Genomic DNA, 24,251 nt, shown 5'->3' on the forward strand with positions numbered 1-24,251 from the left:
ATATGGGTGGGCCTCATCTAATCAGTCTTCTAGAAAGAAGACAGACTTTGTTGGACAAGGAGGGAATTTAGCCAGAAGACTGACTTCAGGGTCAAACAATGACTTTCCCCTGGGTCTTCAGTCTGCTGGTTACCTGGCAGAGTTTTGAACCTGCCAGCCTCTGCATTTATGTACACCAATTTCTTAAAATAAATTTAAAATCTCTCTCTCTTTCTCTCTCCCTCTCACCCCCAATACACACACACACACACACACACACACACACACACACACACACACACACAACGCTATTGCTTCTGTTCCTCCGGAGAACCTTGAGAATAATACACTTGCAAATCTCTATTTTTGTCATCTTTCCTCCATCTCCACCATCATCATGATTCAAGCCACTATTATTTCCCCCCTGTAGAGCCTTGATAGCCAATTAACTAGTTTCCCTTTAATCTCTGCTCCCCGGAGTAGTCAGAGTAATGTTTGTACACACAAGGTTCTGTTCCTCTTCTGCTTAAAACTTCTCAAAATAAAACCCCAATGTTTTACCAAGGTCTGCTAGCATGTGGAGCGGGGAGATAAAGGAAATTGAAGTGTGCTCACCCTCTTAAATGGGACAGCTCTTCTTTGGCTCCAGTGTACACAGCAATGTGGGCCCAGTGTGGCCAGACCTTTTGTCTTCTTTTTAAAATAGAAAGCAGCCATCCAGGTTTCTTTGGTCTTCATAATTTCTCAGATTCCTCATTGGGGTTTTTAAAGCTCTTTTAGATTTCAATTCTCTCTCCATCTTTCCAAATTCTTCTCTCCCACACCAGGGTCTTCGTTTCTCCCTCCCGCCATGGTGATCTAACGGCGATTTTCCCTCTGCATCTGGCTCCTTCTCACCTCCAAGCCTCTGCACCTTCTGTTTCTTGTGCTCAGGCTTCCCTCCACCTCCCACCCCTTTGTTCTCATGGCTGATGCTTATTCTTCCATGCCATGTATTCCTTGAAGATGTCTTTGACTCCACCACTTCAAGCTGAGTTTACTGTCCTTCCCTGGGGCTTATAAAACCCCTAGGCCTCCCCATGAGAGCAGGCTTTTATGCTTCATTTCCATCATCTGTGCCAGGAGACTGTGGGCTACGTGCTCAAGTACACGAACAGGATCTTGGGTTCCTTTGTGTTCAATACAGGAATGGCCATGAAAGCAATCCAGCGTTGCTCCTAGGTTTTGACCGGTTATCCTGATTAATATGCATTGCCATGAGATCTCTGTCGCTATCCAAGGTACTGCCACCTTGCCCTGGTGGTTGCAGCCAACCCTCCTTACCAGGGCTGGAGTGTGATCCTCTGCTCCCAGTGCTGCGACGCTATCTGCTCACTGCTATATCACTAGGGTCTGCTACACCCCAGGCTGCTTACGCGTTAACACAAGGCCTCAGTTGCTTATTTGCACTTCTGGGGTCAGTATCTGCAGCCAGATCGAGTTTCTCAGTCCCAGTTGTGACCTGGAAGGTAAGTCCTCTGCCCCATTTCAGCTAAGGCACTCTCTCTTTCTGCTTCCTGTATAAACCACATGCCAATCCTCACACTTCTCTCCACTTGGTTTGAGACAGAATCCCAATTCTCACTCCTGAGAATGTCTAAGAAATAGTTACACAATTCTTTTTCTACTGGAGGAGGTCCTTTGCATAGGAGAAAGTTCAGGTTAAAAGCACATAACGTATTAATATATTTCCTCAGACCTAAGTTTATACCCTAGCTTTATTAATGACTAAACATGCAAACTTGGGCAGGCTACTAATGCCTCTGAATCTCAGTTTCCTCATCTCTAACATGAGAATAATAATACATGCCTCATAGGGTTATTAATAAAATGGAAGCTAATGTGTTTAAAATCACTTAGTTCATACGCTTTAATTGTTTTTTTTTTTTCAAAAAATGTATAATAAATAACAGTGCAGCAGTGGTCTCATCCATTGTCCCAGTCTGAGCTGGCCTATCTCTCTCATTGTGGATTATTTCCTACCTTCTCCTACTCTCTCCTGACAGCTGCTTTTGCTGCTAATAAATCCTGCCTGTGATATCACAGTGCATTGTAGCAGCTGGCTCATCGTCGAGACATCAACACATGAATCAGACAGGATGAGAGGAGGAGGAGGCTAAAGACAGAGGCTCCAGCTACCGTGGTGACAAGGAATGGAGGAGAAAAGGAACAAGAGATTTGAATAAGATTAGGAGGGCTTGCTTTTCTGCCAAGCGAGGTGGGTTTAAACTTCTTCCTGTGTTCACTACCTAGTTCCTGTGAGTTAGGCAATTGCTTCAGGGAGAGGTAGCTAATCAGGAACTTGGCAACCAAGAGGAAAAACTGCAAATGAAATCGACCATCTGATGTTCAGGAAGAAGAAGGAAGGAAAGAAGGAGGGAGGGAGAGTGGACAAAAGGAGCGAAGGAGAAAAAGAAGTATCATTCCCCTTCCTGACCTGTCGGCCTTGGACACATTTCCAGCATGGTAGAAATAGGCTTCCCAAGATTCACACAATTAAGAATTAGTTTTCTAAAATTTGATGTTCATAAGAGTAAGTTCAGTTCCACAGTGGCCCTCAAGACCATTCAAAATATGATCGCTTCTGAACTTTCCCTCTCCATCTCCGGACACCCCATCTCCATGTGTACATAGAAACGTGTAGTAACAGCCAGGCACAGTGGTTCACACCTGTAATCCCAGCACTTTGGGAGGCTGAGATGAGCAGATAACTTGAGGTCAGGAGTTCAAGGTCAGCCTGGTCAACATGGTGAAACCCCGTCTCTACTAAAACTACAAAAATTAGCCCGGTGCCCTGGCACGCACCTGTAATCCCAGCTACTCAGGAGACTGAGGCAGGAGAATCATTTAAACCAGGGGGCAGAATTTGCAGTGAGCCAAGATTGTGCCACTGCACTCCAGCCTGGACGACAGAGAGATATTCTGTCTTAAAAACAATAACAAATAAAAAAAATGTAGTAACAAACAAGGTTTAAGTGTTTAATCAGTGTCAGGTTCTATATCTGCATTCTTTCATTTAGTCTTCTCAGTAACCCTGGAGAATGTCCCATTATTATCCTTATTTTCTTTACAATAAAGCTGAGGCTTAGCAATATTACATTATTTTCTAGAGTCACAGATTTAGCATGAAGTTGAGCCCCACAGCCTGATAACAGAGAGTATAATGATGATTACTGCATCAATATTCTTTTTTCTTTTGAGATGGAGTCTCACTCTGTCCCCCAGGCTGCAGTGCAGTGGCATGATCTTGGCTGACTGCAACCTCCGCCTCCCAGGTTCTAGTGATTCTTCTGCCTCAGCCTCCCGAGTAGCTAGGACTACAGGCATGCACCACCATGCCCAGCTACTTTTTTTTATTTTTATTTTTAGTGGAGACGGGGTTTCACCATGTTGGCCAGGATGGTCTCGATCTCTTGACCTCGTGAACCGCCCACTTCGGCCTCTCAAAGTGTTTGGATTACAGGCGTTAGCCACTGCGCCCGGCCCAGTGAATTTTTTTTTTTTTAAATACTTTATGTTTCAATGTATGTGTGTGTTGCTTAGTATGTGTCAGCCTCTGCCCAAGACACCAGGGATACAGTGTTGAACAGCACAGAGGTAGAAAGGTTATACAGCTCTTCTAGATCGAACAAGTAGCAAGCATTAGAATGGGGATCCCAACTCTAGTCTTCAACTTTCAATTTTATTTTTCTGTTACACTCAGCTGTTTTCCAATTCCCATGTCTCTATATTCAAAGACACTATTAACCTTCCCCATCACCACCACCTGGGACCTGCAAAGCAAAGCAAATGGAGTTAGCATCTTTGTAAATACGAATTGTCTGAGTCGGAACTCATCAGATGCAGGGAGACGCCATTCCCTGTTATTCAGAGAGAGTAGAAATGCTATTACTCTCCCGGAGAAAGCATGAGGTTCAGGATATAAGCACTGAAGAGCTGGTTCTCGCTTCGTGTGATCCGGACAGGATGACTTCCCTTCATAGATCCTCATCTGTAGATCGAGAAGGATGGATGAGCCGGTTCCAAGGTTCCCTTAGCCTTTGTGGGGAGAAATCTATTTCCAGTAGTTTCCCTAAAACTATTAGTTCAAAACTCTTCATGACAGGGAGTTTAATGAAAAGTTAGGGAGACAAAAGTTTGACGAATGGAAGCACAGTCTTTTAAATTCTTCTTACCCTGCCATCTTTTAATATGCTGAATCACACTCTAAGGTGTAATTAGCTGCAAGGGTCTCCTAGGGCTTTAAAATTCAGAGCCCACTGAGATGCTGAAGCTGGAGGATCACTTCAGGCCAGGACTTTGAGACCAGCCTGGTCAACAAAGCAAGATTCTATTTCTACCAATAAAATAAAATTAGCTTGGCAAGTCACCTGTAACCCTAACTATTCAGGATGCTGAGGTGGGAGGATCACTTGAGGCCAAGAGTTTGAGACCATTCTGGGCAGCATAACAAGATGCTTCTCTACTAAAAAATAAGAAATTAACCGTGCATGGTGGTGCATGCCTGTAGTCCTAGCTACTCAGGAGGCTGAGGCAGGAGGATCATTTGAGCCCAGGATTTCCAGGCTGCAGTGAGCTCTGATCATACCACTGCTCTCCAGCCTGGATGACAGAGTGAGACCCTGTCTCTAAAATATAAAATAAAATAAATACAGACATAAAATATAAAATAAAATAAATACAAGCTTTATCAGGAGAGAACACACATGGGTAATTATGTTAGTGCATTCCTGGGGCTTCATTCGACAGAAATTCTTCTACGACAGTCATCCTTAGCTTTCTCTTCTCCAGAGTCTGGATGCAGGGTAGGAGTTAAAAGCTTGAACTCACACATCAGTCAGGAAAGATCTGCGTAAAACTGTCATCGCTTAATTTCTCTTAGCCTGTTTCTAAGGGGATATTTCTATGAGGATAATTATAGTACTTCCCTCTTTGGGTATAATCAAACCAGTTTATGTAAGTATAGCTTATCCCATAGCAGGAAGGTAATGAGATGTTCAACTGATCAACAATGAAGTCTACAGGGTCATAGATGTCCCTGAGCCCCTCAGAATATTGTCATAATTACTTAGATAGTTTATCACCACATTCCAATATTAACATGCTGTCTTAAATGCAGAGAGACCCTGTTACTAATAACAAGTTTTATTTAGCACTTTTTGTTTTCAAGGTGGAGTCTTGCTCTGTCCTCCAGTCTGGAGTGTAGTGGCGCCATCTCAGCTCACTGCAACCTCTGCCTCCCAGGTTCAAGCATTTCTCCTGTCTCCACCCGCTGAGTAGCTGGGATTACAGGTGTGCGCCACCATATCTGACTATTTTTAGCAGAAACAGGGTCTCACCATGTTGACCAGGCTGGTCTCAAACTCCTGACTTCAAGTGATCCATCCACCTCAGCCTCCCAAAGTGCTGGGATTACAAGCGTGAATCACTGTGCCTGGCCTATTTAGCACCTTCTAACTGGACAGAGAGAGAGAGAGAGAGAGAGAGAGAAATGGAGGCGGGAGTAAAAAGGATTTTGCAGTGTGCTTGGCTGGAAAGCCAGCTAGGCAGTAAGCATGGAATGAGCCATCAGTTTCCACAAGAACTGTTGGTAACGACTCCTTCTTCCCTCCCTTCTGGTTGGCTGTCCATTTTGGTGAGTACTGGGTTGTAGTTTATATGAGAAAAATTCTGGTCCTGTGTTAGAAGGCATGCTCGTTGCTAAAGAGAGGTGCTGATAGAACAGTGCAGAGGGCATGATGCTTATGAATGGAATCGCAAAATATCCCACTCCACTAGCCCTGCCCCACACACCAGCATCAGCTGCTTGATTGCATACAAGCTCACAGTTCTAGCAGAGATCAGAAACTTGGAGGAGATGCCAGTGGCTCTGAGAACCAACCCACATTACTTATTTATTTCCCCTAACCATTGCTGAAGAGTATTTAGCAAGTATATTTCCTGAAGGTGGTTCTTTTCGTAAGAAACCCCAATGGTGATTTAATTAAGCCTACATAAATGCTAAGTGGGATTCAAACAGAATGGGATTTGCTGATTTGTATGTGTTGAAATAAATTCCTTGTTCTGTTCTAATTGAATAGATTGAACACAGACTGTATTTGTTCTTATCCTGCAGCCACTTTCACGGGAGCGATAAATTGGAAATGTTATCTGGCTTGATACGCCAGTTTTTCTGAGAAAATCACTCTGCCAGTGGTGAGAGAATGGAAGAGCTAAAAACATCTTTTTTTTTTCAAAGTCATATGCCACAAACCAAGGAGACTCCAAAAAATAAATTATGGAAGATTATGACCACTGCTGCCAAGGATATGGTGAAATAGGTACATCTTGTATGCCCAGTAATGTTGAATATTAATACAACCTTATTTTAAAAGGCAATTTGGAGATGTTAAAAGAAAGACTGAAGATTACCATCATGCTTCATGATTCTATCCATGTGTCCCACATATGGGAGCCAATTCCAAATGAATAACTATAACTTGGAAAAAACTATATGCATAAAGATGTTCATTATGGTGTTAGCTATAGCAGCAAAACAAAACAAAAAAATCACAGAAAATGTTTGCAAGAATTCCCAAATGGAAAATTATTAAGTCAGCTGTGACACTTTCTCAGTAGAATATTGTGCAGCACTTAACATGAAAGTCGCTAAGTTTACATGGAAAAATACCTGAAGCATAATCTTAAGTTAAAATAAATCTAAATATACTTATACGCTATAATTGCACTTTTTAAAAAATATGACAGACAGCATGAAATATCCAGAATAGGCAAATTCATAGAGACAGAAAGACAGGCATAGTGATTGCCACAGGCTGGAGGAAGAAAAGAATGTGGAGTGACTGCTAATGCATAAAAAGGGTTTCCTTTTGGGGTGCTAAAAATGTTCCAGAACAAGATATGGGTGATGGTTGTACAACATTGTAATAATGTAATAATGATGTAATAATGCCACTACGTTGTACTCCTTAAAGTGGTTTAAATGATACATTTTATGTTATGTGTTTTTACCACATTTTAAAAAATAAAATGACAAAGGATGAAAAATGAAAGTACCTAAAAATTGGAACAGCAATTGTTTTAGGAGGATAGGATTATGGGTAGATTTTCTATGTTTTTGAAATTTTCTGTAATGTTGGTATTAGAGAAAGGCAGAATCTGACAGTATTAGAATGCAGCCAAGAAGCCTTGGGGCTGTGATTTCCCCAAAACCCATCCCTTTGTCCAACTACTGTAGATCTGGATATTCAACCTGGAAACTGAGGCAAAGCCACTGCAAAGGACCGGACTTATGAGAGAAAGCAGGGAGTGGTGGAAGAGGGAATAGTTAATGAGTACAAAAATACAGCTAGACAGAATGAATAAGATTTAGTATTTGATAGTACAACAGGGTGATTACAGTCAATAATAATTTATTGTACATTTTAAAAATATAACTGAAAGAGTATAGTTTGTAACACAAAGAAATGATAAATGCTTGAGGTGATGGATACCAAACTGATGCTGATGTGATTATTACACATTGTATGCCTGTGTCAAAATATTCCATGTGTCCATGCATACATATACCTACTACGTACTCATAGAAATTAAAAATAAAAAAAATTATAACAAAAGAAAGATGGTGGAATAAACTAAGAAATTCAGTGTATAGAAAATTTTCCGTGCTTCAGAATTGCCTGCATTGCTCTTCACAATCATTATTCACTTTCTCCGCCTCACAGTATACCATCATAATGCATTATAATACAGTACCATGGTGTAGTTTTGTCTGTTTTTGAACTTTATATAAATGGAACCATATAAAGGGTATTCTTTTGTGTTTAGCTTCTTCCATGGAAAACTATAGAGTCATCTATATTGCTGCACTTATCAATAGTTTATTCATTTCTATCATATCATAATATATTCATAATACCATATGAATGAACCAGAGAAATGAACTGCTCTATGTTTTTAAAGAGTTTGTGGTGTCTGGTTTTAACTCCAGCATGTAAAGAGCTTAGAACCCATCTTTCCTTCCACCACCACAAGAAAACAGCTGAACTGAAAAATCATTGACTTTTCTTAGATCCATGAAAGAATTGAGATTGCAGGACACACTACCACCCTGAAAACTGGAGAGAAGCAAATACAGAGGAAGCAGATCAGCTTACCTGAAGCAGAGGCCCCTGGAGTCAGTGACAGGTAGGAACATTTAAACTGTACCTTTGATAACTTGCTGGAAGCTGAGTGTGGACCAGATTGGGAGCCTGGTTTGAGGGAGGTCTCCACACTTATGTGTGTTTTATCTCCAGGAGTCCCACGAGGTTCCCACAGTGAAGATCAGAGAAAAACAGTGAAAAAGTCTCTCATGTTTGTCCAAGGGAAGAGAACGTAGTCATTCTGAAATAAGCCCACAGGTTTGTCCATAACAAAGAAACGAACGTCTACCCAGGAAGGGGAAATACTTTACTAGTTTCTTCTCCCAAGGCAAGAAAAAGAAATACCCAACTCCAGTTCCCTGTAGCCTTCCTGTCCCACTAACCAGAAGACACAAAGCTTAGAGGCATCTTAGAGGTAACAGACTCCATAAAAGACTAAAACTTAATCACAGGATTATAGAACAATTCACCTTTTCCCATACCTCACTGCATTATAGAGCTCCTGTATACTAACAGTGGATTACAGCTAAAAGAGCTATAAGGCTTAGATTTATTTAAGAAGGAGTTTCTAGGGAAACCCAGAAAAAACCAGGGAGACAAAAACAAATGACATTAAAGTAAATGTGAGCCTCTGACACCTACAGCTGTATAAAATGGTAAACACAACCTAACTCCTAGCCAGATAAACAGAAAACTTCAGTAAATGCATATATATCCACCTTTGTTGTTATTATCCAAATGCATCATGTGCAGCTTCCAAAATAAAACTACAAAATGTACTCAAAGACAAATAAAAACACAGTCTGAAAAGAAAAAAACAAGCATCCAGACCAGACTTAGATATGAAAGAGATTTGGAACTTATCAAGCCAGGTATTTAAAATAACTACATATATGCTAGGGGCTGTAATGGAAAAAGTAGGCAACATGTAGGATTTGATTGATAATGTAAGCAAATAGATGAAAACTGTAAGAAAGAATTAAAATGAAATGATAGAAATAAAAATAATCACATCACAAATACATAAATTTTGGTGGCCTTATCAGTTGAAGAAAGAATCAGTGAGCTGGATGTATTGTCAGTAAAAATTTGTCTTAACTGAAATGCAAAAAAAAAAAAAAAAAAAAAAAGGTAAATAAGCCAGGCACAGTGGCTCACACCTGTAATAAAGAGGCCAGGCATGGTGGCTCCACTTTGAGAGGTTGAGACAAGCAGATCACTTGAGGTCAGGAGTTTGAGACCAGCCTGGCCAATATGGTGAAACCCCGTCTCTACTATAAATACAAAAATGAGCTGGACATAGTGGTGTGTGCCTGTAGTCCCAGCTACTCAGGAGGCTGAGGCAGGAGAATCACTTGAACCTGGGAGGCGGAGGCGTCAGTGAGCCAAGATCATGCCACTGTACTCCAACCTGGGCAACAGAGTGAGACTCTAAAATACATACATATATACATACATACATACATACATACATACATACATACATACATACAAAATAGAATATCTGGGAACTGTGAGACAATTTTAAAAGGTATAATGCATACAAATGGGAATACTAGAAGGAAGAAAGTAGCAGAAAAATTGTTTGAAGTAATAATGATGGGAAATTTTCCAAAATTAATGACAGAAACTAAACCACAGGCATACTAATCTTAGAGAACAACAACCAGAATTAACATCAAAATATCTACCTAGGCATACCGTATTTAAATTGAAGAAAACCAAAGACAAACAGACAGGCTTAAAAGAAGCCAGAAGGAGAAATCAACCACCTTCCCTACAGAGAAACAAGAATTACAGCAGACTTGTCATCAGAAACTATGCAAGCAAGAAGAGAGTGGAATACGATCTTCAGGGTTGAAAAAAATAAAACTCCACCAACATAGACATTTGTGTCAAGCAAATTTTTTTCTCAAAAGGAAAGGAGAAGTAGATATCCTCAGACAAGTAAAAACTAAGGAAATTTGTTGTGAGCAGACTTGCTTACAAGAAATGTTAAAAGAAGGCCAGGTGCAGTGGCTCATGCCTGTAATCCCAGAACTTTGGGAGGATGAGGCAGGGGGATCACTTAAGGTCAAGAGTTCCGGATCAGACTGGCCAACATGGTGAAACCCCGTCTCTACTAAAAATACAAAAATCAGCTGAGCGTGGTGGTGCACACCCATAATTCCAGCTACTTGGGAAGCTGAGGCACACGAATTGCCTGAACCCAGGAGGCAGAGGTTGCAGTGAGCTGAGATCATGCCACTGCACCCCAGCCTGGGCAGCAGAGTGAGATCCTGTCTCAAAAGAGAGGAGGAAGGAAGGAGGGAAGGAAGGAAGGAAAAAAGAAGAGAAAAGAAAAATGATATAGGTCAGAAACTCAGATCTACATAAAGAAAGGAAGAATAACAGATAATCAGTGAAAGGTAAATGAAATATTTTACTTTTGTTATTTCTAATTGATCTAAAAAGATAGCTGTTCAGAATAATAATAGCAACAATATATTGGTTGAGTATAGCAGATGAAATGAACAGGCTAGTATTATAAGAGATAAGAGGGATGAACTGGGAATACTGTGGTATGAGGTACCTTCACTACCTATGAAGCAGAGAGGTATTATTTAAAAGTATAATTAGATTTTTTAAAAATGTGTATTACACTCAAAAGCAGCCACTATTTTTATCAATATATAATAATTGTACATTTTTGGGTGGCACATATGATATTCTGGTACCTGTAATATTGTACAACATGTACCCTGATACTGTGTACCCTAATACAAATCAGGGTAATTAAAATATTTATCACCTCAAACATTTATCTTTTCTTTGCATTGGGAACATTATAGTTTTTCTCTTCTATTTTGAAATATACAATTACTGTTTATTATAATTTCCCTACTGTACTATTTAACACCAGAACATATTCCTTCTATCTAATTGTATTTTTGTACCCGTTAACTAACTTTTTATCTCCCACACCCCATCCCCTGCCACATATAATTGATATGCTAAGAGAAGAGGGAACATGCAGTTATATCAAGCCTTCAATTAAAACCAGCAAAGGCAGAAAAAAAGAGGAGGATAAGAAAGAAAGAGCCAGTGCAATGAAAAGAGAAAGAGCAAGTGCAATGAATAGAAAAAGCTACAAATCTGGTAGATATTAATCCAACTGTATCAATAATAAACTTCAATGTGAACAGTTTAAATGTACCAGTTAAAAGACAGTGACTGTTGCAGTGGATTATTTTTAAAACAAAGCCAAGATTTATCTATGTGTTCTCTATAAGAACCCAATTTTAAATATAAATACACAGATAGATTACAAATAAATGCATGGAAAATATATTCTATTCTAACAGATTAACACTAATCAAAAGAAACATGGAGGATCTATATTAATTTCAATCAAAGCAGACTTTAGAGCAAATAAAATTGTCAGAAGTAAAGAGGAGCATGGCATATGATAAAGGAACCAATTCTCCAAGAAGACACAACAATCTTTAAGGTGTATACAACTAACCACAGAGCATCAAATTACATGAGGCAAAAACAGATAGAACTGAAAGGAGAAATAGATAAATCCACTATTAAAACTGGCGACTCCAACACCCATCTATCAGTAATTGACAAATCTATCACACAAACATCAGTGAGGATACAGCTGACCTCAACACCATCAGTAACTGAATCTAATTAATATATAGTGAATACTCCATCCAATACAGCAGGATGCATTCTTCTCAAGCTCATATAGAAAATTCACCAAATAGACTACATTCTGGGCCGTATAATACACCTTAACAAGTTTAAGAGTGTGCTGTCAAATAACAATGGAATGAAATTAAAAATCATTAACAGAAAGATTGCTCAAAAAATCCCCAAATACTTGAAGATTAAATAACACACTTCTAAATTACACATGGGTCAGAGAAGAAGTCTCAAGATAAATTTTAAAAAATATTTTAAACTAAATGAAATGATATTAAAATTTTGGGACACAGTGAAACAGTGCTTAGAAAGAAATATAGAGCACTGAATATGTATTTTAGAAAAGAAAAAAAAGGATAAAAATCAACAATTTAAGCTTCCACCTTGGGAAACTAGATAAAGAAGAACAATATAAACCTAAAGCAAACAGAAGGAACTAAAAAATAAAAATTAAAACAGAAAATGGTAAGATTGAAAACTGGATGTTAACAGAGAAAATCAGTTAAACCAAAATCAGTTTTTTTAAAAAAAAGTCAATGAAATTCATAAACCTCTCATCAAGCTAACCAAGAAAAAATGGAGAAGATACAAATTATTGACATCAGAAATGAAAGTGAAAACACCATAATTGAGCCCATGGACATTTAAAGGAGAATAAAGAAAATTATGAATACCTCTATGACTCCAAATTTGATAACTTAGATAAAATTGAAGCAGGGTATTTCCCTGACCCCTTCGCAGGACATGCAAAGGGGTGCCTTGCTGACTCAGCCTACAGTACTCAACTCCTTGTGAGATGGACCATGCAAGCAAACAAGGCAAGAACTGGAGTGTATGGTCACTGGAATTAGCCGGCCGCTTTGGTGCCAGCAGAGGCAAACTACACTCATTTGGACCTGCTGGACTTCCACCCTTGTGGAAGGAGCACACAGGTGAGCAGGTGCAGGACAAGCACTTTTGGGCGCTGGCAGGAGTGAACTCCACACAGGGCCCCATAGCAGCATCTGGCAGAGAGGTGCCCGTATCCCCAGAAACCCCAGAGAAAGTGTTACAGTGGTCTTTTATCTCTGTTGTCTGCAGATGGCATTTAAGATGGCTTAAAACCTCAGTATATGTTCTGCCTTTTCTCATGAGGCAGCTGCCTTCCATCAGTGAGGGCAAAGTGTCAGTGTGACAGCCTTTTGCATCCACACTTGTGGTAGCTGAGCTCTTGTCTGGCATCCAGGAGAAATGAGGTCACACAAATGAATCAAAGGATCGTAAATGTGGGGGATTTTATTGCCAATGAAAGTGGTTCTCAGTGGTAAAGGGAGCTGAAAAGGGGACGTGATGGGAAAGTAATCTTTTCTTGAAGTCCAGCTGTCTCCAGCCAGATTCTTCTCTGAAGTCATGTAATCGAGCTGTCCCTCTGAAGTCAAACTGCTTCTCTCTGACGTGCAACCAGAGTCTCCAACGTCCAGCTGCTTCTCCACTTTGCCAGCTGTCTCTGGGGTATTTATAGGCACAGGATTGGGGGCAGAGTGGGCCATAGGTGGTTTTGGAAAAGGCAATATTCAAGCAGGAAAACAGGGATGTAACTTCTCACTTTGGGCTATGGTTTCAGGCTTTTGGGCTTGAGGGTGGGGCCCTTGATGGGGACCTTCCCTCTTCTGCCCAGAATTTCCCTACCTTCTGTCCCTATCAAAATCAATCAATTCCTGGAACGATACAAGCTACCAAAGCTCACACAAAGAGAAATAGATAATCTAAACAGGTCTATATCTATTAAATACAATTGATTATTTTGTTAATAATCTTCCTAAAAAGAAAAAATCCAGGCACAGATAATTCCATTGCTTAATTCTACCAAACATCTAGGGAAGAAATGATATCAATTTTGTACAATGTGTTCAAGAAGATAGAAGCAGAGGGAATACTTTCGAACTCATTCTATGAAACCAGCATTACTTTAATCAAAACCAGATAAAGACATTATTTTTAAAAAATCTATACGCCCACGTCATAGATGTAAAACTCCTCAACAACACCTTAGAAAACAGTATAAAAAATATATAAAAATAATTATGCAGCACAAACAACGAGGGTTTATTCTAGGCTTGCAAGGCTGGCTCAACATTAAAATCAATTAATGTAATCAATAATATCAACAGGTTAAAGAATAAAAATTATATGATTATATTAATAGATGTAGAAAAAGTATTAGACAAAACCTAACATCAATTCAAAATACAAACTCTCAGAAAACTAGGAAAAGAGGAACATTTACAAACTTCCTCAACTTGATACAGAAAAGTATCCAAAAAATCTTCAGCTAACTTCATACATAATGGTGAGAAACTTGATAGTTTCACTTCAAGATCAGAAATAAGGAAATAATGTCTCCTCTTGCCATTCCTTCTCAACACTATCTCAGAACTTGTAGCTAATGAAATACCATAAGAAAAGAAAATAAGAGGTATACAGATGGGAAGGAAGAAATAAATTATCTTTGTTTGCAGATTACATTAGAAATCCAATGTAGAATGTAGAAAATTGCCAATGTAGGAAATCCCAAAGAACTGACAAAAAAGTCCAGAACTAATAAGTGATTATAGCAAAATCAAAGAATGTAAGATCATTACACAAACATTAATTTGCCCCCAATATGGTAGCAATGAACAACTGAAGTTTGAAATTAAAAGTAAGATATAATTTGCATCAGCACCAAAAACAAGATCTCACAAAATATGTACAGGATCTATATGAGAAAAACCATAAAACTCTGATGGATGGCATCAAAGAACATTTAAATAAATAAAGGGGTGTTCTATTTTCATTGATAGAAAGACTTGATATAACTAAGATATCAATTCCTCACAACTGTACAATCTGTAGACTCAGCGCAATTACAATCAAAATATCACCGAGTTATTTTGTGAATATTGACAATTTGATTCTAAACTTTATATAGAAAGGCAAAAGAAACAGCTATGTAACTCAAGACTGAAGGAGAAAAAGTCAGAGCACTAACACTATCTGATATTAAGGCTTGACACAAAATGACAACAATCATGTTAACAAGGTGTTGGTGAAAGAATAGATGAATGATAAATGGAACAGAATAGAGCACCCAGAGGTAGACCCGCACAAATATAGCCAACTAATCTTTGACAAATAAACAACAACAAGACAATGGAGAAAGGATAGTCTTTTCAAGAAATGGTACTGAAACTTTCGGACTTTGGTATGCAAAGAGAAAATCTTTTATAAAAATTAGTTCAAAATAGATGTTACACATAAATTGCAAAATTACAAAACTTCTATAAGGTGATGTAGGAGAAAGCTGAGGTGACCTTGGGTGTGGTGGTGAGTTTTTAGATTCAACTTCAAAAGCGCACTCAGTAAAAGAAACACAATACAAGTCATATATCTGTTAAATAACTTTTATCCAAAATGTACAAAGAACCCAAAAACTCAACAGTAAGAAAACAAATAAACTGATTAAAAATGAACAAAAGATTTGACAGACACCTGGAAAAGATATACAGAGAGCAAATAAGCACACAAAAAGATGCTCAGTCCCATATGTCATTAGGAAACCACAAATTAAGACAAAAGTGAGATAGTACTACACACCAGTCAGAATGACTAAAACAAACAAACAAACAAAAACTCACAACACCAAATGCTGGCAAGGATGCAGAGAAACAACACGTACTTGCTGCTGGTGGAAATGCTAAATGGTGCAGCCATTTTGGAAGAAAGCTTGCAGCTTCTTGCAAAGCTAAGCATAGCCTCACTATATGAGTGTAGCAATCATACTCCTTGGTATTTACCACAAAGAGCTGCAATTTATGCACGGACAAAAACCTGCAATGTGAACATTAACAGCAGCTTTATTTGTAATGTCCAAAGTCTGGAAGCAACCAAGATGCTCTTCAATAGGTGAATGAATAATCTCTGGTATATCCATACAACGGACTATTAGTCAATGGCTAAAATGAAATGAACTATCAACCCACAAAAAGACATGGAAGAACCTTAAATGTCTTTTGCTCAGGGAAGAAGCCAGTCTGGAAAGCCTACACACTATTTGATTCTAATTAGATGACATTTTGGAAAAGACAATGCTGTAGAGACAGGGAAAGAATCAGTGTTTGCTGGGGGCTTGGTGGAAGGGCACGTGCGTGACTCCTGTAGTGGCAACTCCTGCTGAAAGCAAGCTCACAGGCAAAAATTACAGAATAAATTATATTAAAGACCATATAAATACTGGGAGAATTTATTACCAAAGGGAGGGAAGAGATGAAGAGATGAAGCATTGGAGATATTCTGCGTGGCAAAACTATTCTGTGTAGTATCATCAGGGTGGATGCATGTCATTATGCCTTTGTCAAAACCCACAGAACCAGACAACATAAATAAAAGAACACCATGTAAACGAAAGACTCTAGTTAATAGCAATGTATAAAATTGTAACAAATATGCCACACTAATGCAAGAGTTTAATAATAGGACAAACGGTATGCTAGAGGTAGAGAGTAGGGGTGGGGCATGTATATGGGAGACTGTTTTATTTGCTCATATTTCTGTACATCTAAAACTGTACTAAAACTGAAGCCCATTTAATAAATAACAAATAAAATTAGCTGAGTGCAAATGATGGTCTAAGCACAGCAGTAAAAAAAAGGGTGGGGGGGCGGGGCTGGGCGCGGGGGCTCACGCTTGTAATTCCAGCACTTTGGGAGGCCGGGGTGGGCAGATCACCTGAGGTCAGGAGTTGGAGACCAGCCTGACCAACATGGAGAAACCTGTCTCTACAAAAAAAAAAAAAAAAAAAAAAAAAAAAAAATTAGCCAGGCGTGGTGGCGCACGCCTGTAATCCCAGCTACTCAGGAGGCTGAGGCAGGAAAATCACTTGAACCCAGGAGGCAGAGGTTGCAGTGAGCCGAGCCTCCAGCCTGGGCAACAAGAGCAGAATTCCATCTCAAAAACAAACAAACAAACAAATAAAGGAGGAAATCTAATAATTTTTCATAAAGCTGTCACAGCTGCCAAAGTAATCTATACCTTATTCCTGATAAGGGATGCCTTTGTTAGGTAGGGGTGAAAATATCGTAGAAATGCAATCTTCCTTCTAATTCGTTAATATTTCTTTTCAGAGGTTTTATGGGTGCTTTAGCTGTCTTTTTGTGTCTTTTTTCACCTGGTGACAAAGAGCTGCAATTTTCCTACGTATCAGTTTTGCAGTCTGTGTGACATTTGATGGAACAACTTATGGAGTATGGTGGTGCTTATATTTCTAGAGTCAGTCTTCCTGGGTTCAGTTTCAGCTGCACGACTTAACAAGCCTATGAGTCTGAGTCTTAACAAATAACACAGAGGAAATGTTAGTATTTACCTCAAAGATTGTTGTAAGGATTAAATAAACTAATCTCTGGTTCCCATTAGATGTGTTCAATAGATGTGAGCTGTTATTTTTATTATTTATATAAGTCTTACCCAATGCTCACATCAAATAGGGGAAAGATGAAAGATTCCAGCTCAAATTATTTCTGGACTGTCAAAGTACATAAAAGCAAAACTAAGATAGGATGCTTAGAAGCTGTGGCAACACAGCCCAGAGGGAAAAAAAAAAGGAGAGAAATACAGGTCAGGATGGCTTGAAATCTCCTCTGCCCTTGATCTGGGCACCCAATATAGCTCACCCCAAATCCCTTTAATAATCCCCTTCTGTACACTTGCCCCTAACCTTATGCTCTCCTGGGCAGGAAATAGTGATAAAGTCTGAGGTTTTACCTCTAAGGTTCTCAGTGACCCCTGGCCTGAGCCTCCACCTCTTGAACCTGAAATCAGGAAGGGTCAAGACCCTGGTTATTTCTTGCGCTCTCTCCCTCTCTCTCTCGGTGCTTATATTTTGCTCCACATGCCTGGGGCCCATCAAAGGGAGAGGAACATGCTCAGAAAATAAATAGCATTGCTGTCTTATGCTTTGCTTGCTAGAAGCTGTTTACATAAGATAATCTGATTTCTTCACTTTGGGGAACTTAAGGCACAGACATTTCCTTCCCTCAAGTCATAATATCATAGGACTCAAAGAGACCCAAAAGAACTTCATGGGACCATGGGTCCCTCCACAGACGTGTTGCCAAATAGTTTCTTTCCCTTCGTGTTTGAAACTTGCTTCTTCAATCAAGATGCCAAAAACATCTTCAGAAGCACTGATACTCTGTTGCCTCGGGCTGCGACATGTGGCTTATGCTAAATTCTTTTCTCTCTCTCATCCTTGCTAGGCTGCATTTGTAACCTGGTCCTTTTCATCGCATCTGGCCAGAATGAAGAAGAGCTGGTATCTCCAGTCCCTGTTATTCCCCTTACATTGCCCACATTTATCGCTCAATAAACCACAGAAATCCTTTTGTAACCCTCATTCTTCTCCTCTCTTCCCCCTTTCACTATTGAATTTAAAACTCATGCATTAGGCATGTGCTTTGTGATATTTGTGTCACCTCTCTAAATTGTAGTGCAAAAAAGAGGAAGAAAAGGCATCTGCTCAAATTGACATTTCCATCTCGGCTCACTCATTGGAGAGTGACAGCCTATAATTTGCCAACAGGTTCACATCCAAATGCATAGGTTAGTGCTGACATCAGGTGATTTTTCCACCATTGCCATCTCCAGCTCACGCATGCTACACAGGAGGCCACGCTTAAGTCAGCAGATATTGCAGGGGAAAAGTAGAAAAATAAAGCAGAAAGCTCTTGATTTCCCTAAGACTCTTAATGCACCAAACACAATGATATACTTAGGTCTATTTGGTGGAGCAGGTGGGTGGGTCAGAGCATGCATTGAAATGCTGTGTTGGTTGAGAAAACTGGGTTTTCTTTTATGTGCACTCAATCTGGTGCAAACACACTTACCCTTTGACCCTGTGAGGAAGCAGACTTTGTAGCCAGGAAAACCAGGATCAACTCCTGGCTCTGAAGACCAAGACCAAGGTGAGAGAGGAAACACAGTTTCCTCCTGCTTCCAGTGGTCTTCCCCTATCCATTTAGGTGCATCTCCTAGCCAGAACAAGATCCACTTACTATTACATTGGTGCAATTAATGGCAAAAACCACAGTTACTTTTGGACCAACCTAATAACTTCTACATTGTCTGGCCAAGAAGAGAATATGTTTATTCCTTTGCCTTTTTTCTTTCTGTTGCTTTTCTCCCTATTGCTTCTTTCATCCTCCTCCTTCCTTCTGGATTCAATGTTCTTCTTGTTGGGTTATAGCCTTTAGAGGTTCTCTCAGCAAGCATCTCTTTGGTGGTAAATTCTCCCAGCCTTTGCATGGTCTTTAATATAATTTTGGGAGTAATTTTTGCCTGTGAGCTGGCTTTCGGCGGGAGTTGGTATTACAGCAGTCGTGCACGTGCCTAGGTTTAGGAGGACTCCTGCTGTCTGGTTTTATGGTTGTCTCTGTGGAGATTCCTCACTTCCTGGCTAGCTTTTACATTAATTCCGTGGCTCGAAGTTTCTACCCCATGTGAGGAGGTACAACTCAGGCTCATCTACTACATACACCTCATGCAGTTCCAGGGTTCTAGTATTTTGTGAGTCACTACTTTCCATCAGCAATCAGGCAGACATTCACTTCTGGGCTCTGTGCCGGGACTGGAAGGGAAGTTTCTCCTCCCTGTTTACAGACTTAGCGTATGTTTCCTGGTGCCTTACTTTATCCAGGAATCTTCATTCCTTCTTGTAGCCTTACAAGGGACCACAGACTTGAAGACAGTTTCTTTCCAAGAACATGACAATCCCAGCCCCAGAGAGTCAAATTCTGTTCTGCACCGAGCCTGGAAAGCCTCTCATTATCTATAGATTACCTGAGGGTCACCCTTTTTCACTTTGACCTCAGATTCTATTTTATTGAATTAAAATTGTTTTATTTAGTAACTTTACACTTCAGAGCATAGAGAAAGTTTTGCATAAAGTTTGATTTTGCCTTATTGACCGGAAGTCCTGCACTCACTTTTCTGCTCCTGTTTTCTTGACTTTCATTTATCACTTTGAAGCTTAGGACAACATCCAGGTTTGCCACTGTGCCATTTATGGACTCTCTTACCAGTCAAGACTCTAGCTAGTGATGGGCTTCAAGCCCTTACTGCATTGACGTTATGAAGTCAGAGACCCAAAGACATTTCGAGCAGCACTTGTTTTGGGAACCAAGATCTCTGTGCAGGTTCACAAGCACATGGTTGAGCTCTGACATTTACCAAGTCTGGTTCTGGTCCCATGGGCAGCTACTCAAAAATGAGAGAAAAGGAAATGAGATGAGGTGGCTGCACATGGAATAGAATGTCCAGCGTTTTTGGGCTGACCATGGCTAGCATGCTTTCTATCCCTGCTGTAGTGCACTGTTCCCTGTTCAATCCAATGCCTCTCTTTCTTTAAAGACAAGAAATGTGTTTATGTCATCATTGTCTTTGGCAACCAAAAGAGTGAGTCAGTCTTCACAGTCCAGAGTGGAAAGAAAATAATAATCAGATATCAGAACTAGGGAATAATATTTTAGCAGCCAACTTAAGGAAAAAAAATTTTTGATCAGAGATGCCTTAATGACTAGGGAACATAAGGTTACCATCTTTGCCTTTTACCAACTTGTTCAGTCCACTTGAATGTTTAGCAAATATTGCTTTGAAAAACTTCCTGGTTCAGGTGACATTATAAGATAAGCACCACATAAATCCAGGATGGACAAGGAAAGAGGCTTCTGAAAAGAGAAGGGGACTTGGCAAATAGAATATGCCTCCTGTCTCTGAGAGGTACCCTGTCTGGTAGCAGAGGGTCAAGCAAAACAGTTTCAAAGCCTGTTTTCCCTATAGCAGTCTGTAGCATCCATGATTTTTGGAAGAGAAAGGACATTTCTCCTGGATGTTAGCTTTCTTGTCTTTCCCCCAGGCATCTCCCAGTGCAGGGAGGGAGCTCTTCTATTTGTTGAGTGCTTAATCTCTGCCAGGCAGGAGTTCTATCTATTTTTAACACATCTGACAGAGTGATCTTTTAAAAGTAAAGTTAGATCATTCTATTCTCCTTTAAAAACTATTCAAGGGGTATTTTCTCTGCACTCAGAAAGATCCAATATTTTTATCCTCACGTACTTGATGTGATCACTGTTTTCTCACCTGTTTTGTAACTTACAGCAGCTCCCCCTGCTCGATGCAGTCCAGCCTCTTTCTGTTTCTTGATGTCTTCCAGCTCATTTCACCCCAGGGCCTTGGTGCCTGCTGTTCCATTGTTCTGGGGCCCTTTCGTTCTTATCATCTGGTTGGAGTCATTGAATCTCAACTCAACTCAAATTTTGCTTACTTGGAGAAGGTGGCCCTGATGCCCTATCAGAATAGCCCTTCCTGTCATTAACCACATCAGCCTGTTTTATTTTCTTCATGGCCATCTCCGCTATCTGAAATTATGGTCTTCATTTATTTATTTCCCATCTCTCTTCTCTACTGTAATGTAAGCACTATGAGAACAGGGGGGTTTGACGATCTGATTCACCATGGCATCTCCCGTGCCTAGAGCTGTTCTGGTCCTTAGTAAGTCTAGTGGCTGAAAATGCGGCCTTTGTAGCCAGTTGCCCTGGGTTCAAATCCTAGCAAAGCTATGTGACCTTTCTCCTGTTGCCAAGCCTCTCTGGGCCCTCACCTTTAAAATGGTGATAGTAATCATAATTCTTATTTCATAGACTTGTTCTAAGGATTGAAGGAGTGAATGCATATGAAGTGTTTTGAACAGCACCTGGTGCATAGTAAGCACCCAAGAAATATGAATGATCGTTGATTATAAATCTGTCAAATGAAATGAATGAATCCGGTGTTTTCCCATACAGATTTCATTGACTTCTCATAGCAGATGTGATTACATCCATTTTATAAGTGATGTTAAGAAAATTGCCTGGGTTTTCACAGCAAGAATGACCTGGGTAAGGATTTCATTCCACATCTACCAGACTGTGAATCTTGGGCCCTCTTCTATGATTCCAAGCCCTCTCCCCTCCCCTCTAGTGTTACCCGTCTCTGTACTGTGCCTTGGCCCTGTGCTGGGTCAATTTTCCTGAAACCTCTTGCCCCGATGTCTGCCTAGTTGGTGTCGGCTTGAGGCTTGATCTTGAATTAATTCCTCTTTTGCTTCTGTGTGTGCTGCAGGCTCCTCCACTCAGGTCTGCTAATTTCAGCCTCTGTCTCAGCAGTTCCTGATGAGCCCCAGCAAGGAGCAACAAAAGGGATTTTCGAGGAAGAATACCACATTGATTCTTCCACTGCATCTTGCTTTGGAAATGGAAAAAGTGGAAGTGATTCCCCTGGTCTCATCACCCTGATTGGCTCTACCTTCACTGAATTATTCTTCCCAGCAAGGTGGCAGAAATGGCCCTAGTGTTTTTCTATAGAGCTGTCTTTTATCTCCACTTAGTGTTGACTTCTGCATTCAAGGTAGAGTGGGAAAAAAAAACCCCATAAAAGTAAACATTCCTCTGGGAAGAAAAAGGCCCAAGACTTCAAGTCAACATGGTAAATGATGGCGTAATTTTTCATCTAACTGGGTTCTAGAATTTGTGAACTTCAATCACACTCATGTTGCAGCATTCGCTTCGATATGTGCTGTGGAAGAATGCTTCACACTTCCCTAGAGAATTCAGGGAGGGTGATTCTCAGGTCCGTTCCCTCTATCTGTCCCATAAAGACATCCTTTGGGTCTCATCCTCTCTCCAGAATTTAGAAAGAGCAAAAGCCCTTGACTACTCCTCTGGCCTAAAATGAAGGTGTCTCATGTGTACGAATGTAAGTCAAGGAGTCACACAAGTCTGTCTGAGAGTATGTGAACCCCTCTATGTAGGTGTGAAGTGTGTCTGTGTGTGAATAAGGAAGTAAGCATGAATAAGTGTGTGTGTCCATATATAAATTATGTGTTTATGTGTCCAAGTGGTTAAGTACGAGAGTGTATGCTTGTATACCCATATGTATGTGCATAGTATGAGGAGCATGCAATTTTCACCTAGAGATGAGTGTCTAGGTGCCTACACACCTTTGCACATCCAAGTGAGCCTCAATAAATATGTCTTTGGCCGGGCATGGTGGCTCACACCTACAATCCCAGCACTCTGGGAGGCCAAGGCAGGTGGATCACGAAGTCAGGAGTGCAAGATCAGCCTGGCCAACATGGCGAAACCGTGTATCTACTAAAAATACAAAAATTAGCTGGGCGTGGTGGCACATTCCTGTAATCCCAGCTACTCAGGAGGCTGAGGCAGGAGAATTGCTTGAACCAGGACCCAGGAGGTGGAGGTTGCAGTGAGCCAAGATGGTGCCGCTGCACTCCAGTCTGGGCTACAGAGTGAGATTCAGTTTTAAAAAAAAGAATAAAAATAAATATCTTTATATGTGCATGTTTCCAAGTATATAAATATATCTGGGCATGTGTAAGTACTTGTATATATACACCTTTGAGGTCTGTGCAAGTGTGTGCATGAGTGAAGAGCTAAGTGAATGCATTTGTGAAAGTGCATGCTTCTGTGCAGGTGTGAGAATATATGTCTATTTCCCTATAAGGTGTGACTACGTGGGTAAACAGAGGTTCAGGTCTGCTGAGAATGGAAGAACAGGCCACAGTGTTCTGACTATTTTTCCATGTCCTCCTCCTGGGCTGTGGAAACAGAACAGGGCTTTAGAACTAATCTTTTCCAGTAAACTCGACTCTGAAGATAGTTCCGCTATAAAATTTACCTTGCCTTCTAGAAAGGCCCATCACACCTGTGCTCTTTTCCCAGGTCCGAGGAAGTTCCTGAGTGGTCCACTGTTTCTGCATTTCACAGAATTGATATACTCCAAACTTTGTTCTATTCATTGTTCAATTCAATGCCTTGAACCCGGCATATAATAGATGCTGAATAAATGAGTTATAACTGAGAACAATGTTGATTATCCTTTTACGACTAAACTCCAGCCATTTGTAGATTTTAAATAAAGTGATCCATAACATTGAATTCTTCCTGAATGTATTATCAGAATGTGAATTATGGCTTATGGCATTTATCATTTGCTTCATTCATTATTCACTCAACAAACACTCACTGAGCGCCCACTAGACTCCAGGCTCGGGTTTGGACACTGGAGATGCAACAGTGAACAGATGCATTCCCAAAAGGAAACCAATCAATAGGCAATTATAATACAGAACAACCCATCCTGAGTGGTCAAAGTAAGAACCATAAGTTGAATCCTCAACATCGTTTTAGGACAAGAACAAGAAACCCAAGGAACCCTTCATCTTCGCATTTGGGCTGATAAGTTCTTCAGACTCTTCTAAACACGCCCCCCTATCCTGGCTCCGTGGTGCCCATAAGACTCCCTGGGTTTCCTTTCTTTTCTGTTTTC

The 24,251-nt window shown here is 40.2% G+C and overlaps 1 long non-coding RNA gene across 2 annotated transcripts; it reads left to right on the forward strand.

Moving 5' to 3' along the window:
- Positions 1-2,110: 2,110 nt before the first annotated feature.
- On the forward strand, positions 2,111-23,786 carry LOC144338423 (uncharacterized). Of its 2 annotated transcripts, none has more exons than XR_013412507.1 (4): positions 2,111-2,236; positions 6,134-6,338; positions 7,981-8,205; positions 23,645-23,786. It is a non-coding gene; the product is annotated as an uncharacterized LOC144338423 (long non-coding RNA). The 2 variants fall into 2 exon arrangements; XR_013412506.1 differs by lacking the exon at positions 23,645-23,786 and adding an exon at positions 18,128-18,258.
- Positions 23,787-24,251: the final 465 nt, after the last annotated feature.

This window comes from Macaca mulatta, chromosome 20 (genome assembly GCF_049350105.2).
Source record: "Macaca mulatta isolate MMU2019108-1 chromosome 20, T2T-MMU8v2.0, whole genome shotgun sequence".
NCBI lineage: Eukaryota > Metazoa > Chordata > Mammalia > Primates > Cercopithecidae > Macaca > Macaca mulatta.